The sequence below is a fragment of the Canis aureus genome, chromosome 23, assembly GCF_053574225.1.
Source record: "Canis aureus isolate CA01 chromosome 23, VMU_Caureus_v.1.0, whole genome shotgun sequence".
In the NCBI taxonomy this organism is placed as follows: domain Eukaryota; kingdom Metazoa; phylum Chordata; class Mammalia; order Carnivora; family Canidae; genus Canis; species Canis aureus.
The window spans coordinates 45756613-45761590 of record NC_135633.1 but is presented as its reverse complement, the minus strand read 5'-3'; the positions used below and the strand labels follow the sequence as shown (position 1 = coordinate 45761590).

The window sequence follows — 4978 nt, the reverse complement described above, 5'->3', positions numbered from 1 at the left end:
TGGAGTCATAAAACTAGCCATTATTTATCAAGAATCTTCTAAATGTTGGGAACTTTGAAAACATCATTTTATTATAGTCACCCTACAAATGGGGATGGCCCTCTGTTTAAAGAGTTAAAAAAAAAAAAAAAGTAGGTGGAACAAAATTAAGTAACTTGTCTAAGGCCAAACAAGTGGCTGGTAGATTGGTTCTCAGGCCAGTCTAACTTTAGTTGCTATTCTGTTTCTTCTATGCCAAGTAAAGAGGTATTTCATTGTGTTTGGTGTTCTCCGTGAAGGTTTGGGCACTCCTGGAGTTGCTAAGATTTGGATTTGCAGAGGTTGAAGAACAACACATTCAGGCAGAGAGGACAGAGGAAGCAAAAATGCAGCGTGAAATCTCCAGGCCATGAGCGGAGGGCTGTGTGTTAGAAGATGAATTTGGAAAGGGTCATTTGCTCAGACCACACAGGGTCGTCGAGGTTAGACTAAAATACTTGCATTTATTTATTTGGAAAGGGAGCTGAAAGCCATTTTCAATAGGTCTTGAGCACAGGCGTGGATATGCCCCACTTTGAAACCACGGCATCTCCTTGACAACCAGAACCTGATTAGAATTTCAGGACCTCGTGGAAACAGGATGTGCAAAGTAAGGGGAATGCCATCTTTGGGGGGGGCTCTCTGCCTATCTGGAATAATCTCCAGAGTACTTTGGCACATCCCCACTGCGGGTGTACACCAGGCTTTCGTGGGTAAAGTATAAGATCCTGGGAGTGCACCGTGGCCATGCGAGGCCTTCCCTTCCCATGCAAGGCTCTGCTGATACCCAGGCCCAATCTGACAGCTGTTAGAACTTTATGCCTTCTAGCTAGGCAGTCTAGACTTGTTTGCAGAGTCTATTTCTCTTGAATCTGGGTTCATCTGGTGGCTTGACTTAGCCAATTGTGGCAGAAGTGACATGGTACAAACTGCAGACCTGGGTTCTAAGAGATCTTGCTTGCCTCTGCTCTGTCTCAGGGTCCTGCCATGTTTGGGCCCAGCCTGGCAGAGAATGAGAGGCCTGCAGCAAGCCGAGTTGTTTCAATCGCTCTGGCCAAGGCCCTGGGTGGAGAAACCCACCCAAGATCAGTAAGTCATTAGCTTACCTACAGCTGACTGTTGACTCACTGAGCCCAGTTTAGATCAGAAGACTCTCCCAGACAACCCAGATGCACGAGCAAAACTCATTCATTCCTTTTTTTTTTTAATTAAAAAAAAAATTATTGGGGGGGGGGTGTGCATGAGCAGGGGAAGGGGAAGGGGAAGGGGGAGAGGGATAAGCAGACTCCTCGCTGAGTATGAAGTCCCACACAGGGCTTGATCCCAGGACCCCAAGATCATGATCCAAGCCGAAGTCAGATGTTTGACCAACCAAGCCACCTGGGTGCCCCAAAACTCATGATCTCTTATTGAGCACTATAGAGATTCTGTGGCTGTGTGTTATACAGCATGATTGTGGCAATAGGTGACTGATAAGACGTAAATGCTGGGGGTGGTCAGTACTGCATCCCAGAAAGATCCTGGGTTGGGAATTTCTTTCTCCTGTCTCTGTTTATTAAGTATGGCCTCAGGAATACAAGGATTTTCATTTACATCTTTAGAGTGAATATAGTTAGCTACTTAATAATCAGCCCTCTGTTCATCCCTGTCCTCAGAACGTCCATCTTTCTGGGGTTAAAATGTATCACATTTCCTATTAATCTTTCCTAGGTCTTCATCCTCAATATCTGGGACCTTAAACATGACTGTACCCATAATTGGACTGGTGAGTTCGGGGCAGAAATATCCAAACTTCAGAGCATAAGAATCCCTGAGGAACCTGTTAAAGATCTAGATTCATAGAATCACCCCCCAACAGTTCTGATTTAGTGCGTATGGGCCAGAGGCCAGGGACCTCCATTTTTAAAAAGCTCCCAGGTAACTGGTGGCCACTGGTCAGACCTTGAAGGAGAATGGCTGGGGCATAAGAACTTTCCAGTTCTGAATGCATTAAAAACACAAGTGCATGCCACAGGGTAATATTTGAAGTCTGTGAAAAGAAAAAAGAAAAAAAGCAAAGTAAACCGCAGAAAAACAAGTGGATACAGAAAGTAATCATAAAATCACTAATGGGGGCAGGATACAAGGAAAAGGAGTATTTTCTGCTGGCTTGTCAGTGAAGGTTTCTGCTATGCTTTACTCCCCCGGGTGGAGTAAATTGATAGTTCTCCACCCCGACGCACCCAGAATCACCTGGAGACTTTAAAAACCCCGATGTCTGAGAACCAATCGCCCACCCTGAGATTCTGATGGAATTAGTATGAGTTGCACCCAGGACATTTGATCTTGATCTCTCCTGGGGATTCCAACATCCAGCGCACTTTGAGAACCAGTAGGCAAGAATTCGAAACCCGTCCCACTGAGCGGACACCCTGCTAACCGTGGAGACCACGGCAGCCCTGACTGACCGCGCTGACCCGCAGGCCAACTGGGGAGAAGACACGCGGCAGAGATGCAAAGGAACCCCCGCTGCTCCTTGCAGTGGGATCTCAGAAGTGCTGGGAAGGTGAACGCGGAAACACACACCTGTTTCTTGGGACCCGGAGGAACAGGAGGCAAGTGTCCATTCTTGCCTGTGAACGGAACACTTTGGCAGATTGAAGTTATTGTCGATTTCTCTATGCTTTTATATCTGTATTTCTATGGACCTGAATGTCTGTATGTGCAAAGGTCCACGAGCTACGTGTGCCTTTGTCATTGTTCTTCTCCTTATAACTCTGTGGTAAGCATGAAATATATCCATGAAGATAAGACATGGGGGAATCTTTAAAAATTAAATGGACCATGCTAGATTTCAGTCTAAACTGAGGTTCTCAGACCCTCTTTCTGAGCATCAGAATCTATAGGGAAGTGTCTTCATTTTTTTTAAGGATTTAATTTATTTATTCATGAGAGACAGAGAGAGAGGCAGAGACACAGGCAGAGGGAGAAGCAGGCTCCCTGTGGGGAGCCTGGTGCAGGACTCGATCCCAAGACCCGGGGTCACGACCTGAGCCAAAGGCAGATGCTCAACCACTGGGTCACCCACGTGCCTCAGGGAAATGCCTTTAAAATAAGTATTCCCAGAAATACCCAGACTTACTGGATTAGATTGAAAGGTAAGGGCTCATATGGTTTCCCTATTGATAAGCTCCACACATACACTTTTTTTTTAATGTACTCGGCATCATACTTCAAAAGTCTCCTTTTTGAGAACCAGGTATGTTTTGGGAGCATGGGAGCATGGTATGTTTGGGAGTGCCCTTGGAAAACATTATCCACAGTTACATGGCCTCAAATCCACTCAAATGGTTTCGTGGCCTCAAGTCCAAATTGACTACCTACACCCTCTCTGTGTTCAGTATACGACTTGGACACCAGATGGCGTCCAAGGGCTTACTGAGACACCAGGAGGTGAGCAGGGGAGGGGATGGTTGAGGGTTTCAAAGACCCTGCCCCATGACTCCAGGCACCAGGGGTGGTGGTGATGGAGGCAAGTTAGCTCCTACAGCCCTCTCTGCTTCCTGTACTCTGACGGGGCCTCTGGCTACTCAAGGCTGTATCCACCTGACTTTTCCAAAAGCAACAAGTCCCTTCTCACCCCATGACAGTAGATTCTAACCAACTCTTTCCACTGAGCACTTTTTATGTAACAGGATTCTGTAACTAGAACTCTTTCTACTCAATTCCACCTGTGAACCCCAAAACAATTCAGGAGAAGGTAAAGTGCCCCCATATTCCAAAATGAAAGGACTGGCCACAGAGCTGATCCCAATCCTCTTTGTGAGCCTTCCTCCAGCCCCACTCTTGGCTACAGAAGAGCCCAGAGAGGGGAGGCAGGAAGAGAAGATTTCTTTAGAAAGAACCAGGCTTGAGTCCAGCTCCCTTTGCAGAGACCACTCTGAGGAATTTATACATAGCTTGTAGAGTTTGGGGAAGCTTGCAGACTGCTATGCAGCTCCAATCTAAAGGAAAGCCCACAGCTAAACGGCGGCCCGAGCTTCCCTTGGGCAAGCACAACTGCCCCTCCAGCATCTGACATGGCAAGCAGGTCTGATCTCCTTGCAGGCCCAGAGAAGACTTTGATGGGTAACCAGGCCGAAGCATCTGGAAGGTACACTAAGAGGGAGACCTGCCAGAGTGAGGTGTCCCATCCCGCCAGCACAAAGGCCAGACTGGGGTGCCCGCAAGAGACCACTCACAGAATATATCTTCTGAGTCCACCTGCTGTGGTCTGGGCTGTTGGCTTTTATTGTAAGAGCAACAAAAGTGACAGCAGAGTTTTAAATTGTGTATATGGAGGAGGGAGGAATGATAGTAACCTGATCAGATCTCCATCTCAAGAACATTCTGAAGGGAGCATGGAGAATGGAGGGGACCAGAATAGAAGTGTGAAGACTGGCTCAGAAGGCATCGGAGGAGTAAGAGGAACAGGGAGCACGGACTTGGGAGTGGGGGTGGTGCAGCAGAGGTGGTAAGAAGGAGATGGATTCGGGGACATGCGAGAAGCAGCAGTGATCAGACAAGGTTGGGGCAGACAAGAAGGAGGAGTCAGGATGACCCCCAGCTCCCCACCTGCCCCAGGTTGCTGCCTGCTGGAGCCCCTTACTCGAAGAACACTAGGAAGGGGCCAGGTCATAGGGAAGAGGCCATGTGTCTGTGCCTTGGTCACTGGGAATTTGGGGTGCCTTTAAGACATACAAAGATGTCATGTGGGTGACCTGAAGCTTTGGACACAGGTGCGATGGCTTAGGAATAAGAGTGAGGGATGAAGATGACCGAGCCAGCCTCGAAGGACCCAACATGAAGGCCAGGGCAGGAGAAGGCACTTGGCCAGGGAAGGAGCTAGCAAAGGAACGCCCAGAGATGCAGGCAGAGAGGCCACGTGCCCCTTAAGTCCTCAGGGCTCTGGCTACCCAATAGGAATAAAGAGACATGCGCC

The 4978-nt window shown here is 48.1% G+C and overlaps 1 long non-coding RNA gene across 1 annotated transcript; it reads left to right on the top strand.

Annotated features, from left to right (window-relative positions):
• Positions 1-654: 654 nt before the first annotated feature.
• Positions 655-2861, top strand: LOC144295092 (uncharacterized). Its single transcript, XR_013362490.1, has 2 exons — positions 655-1107; positions 1729-2861. It is a non-coding gene; the product is annotated as an uncharacterized LOC144295092 (long non-coding RNA).
• The last annotated feature ends 2117 nt before the right edge of the window (positions 2862-4978 follow it).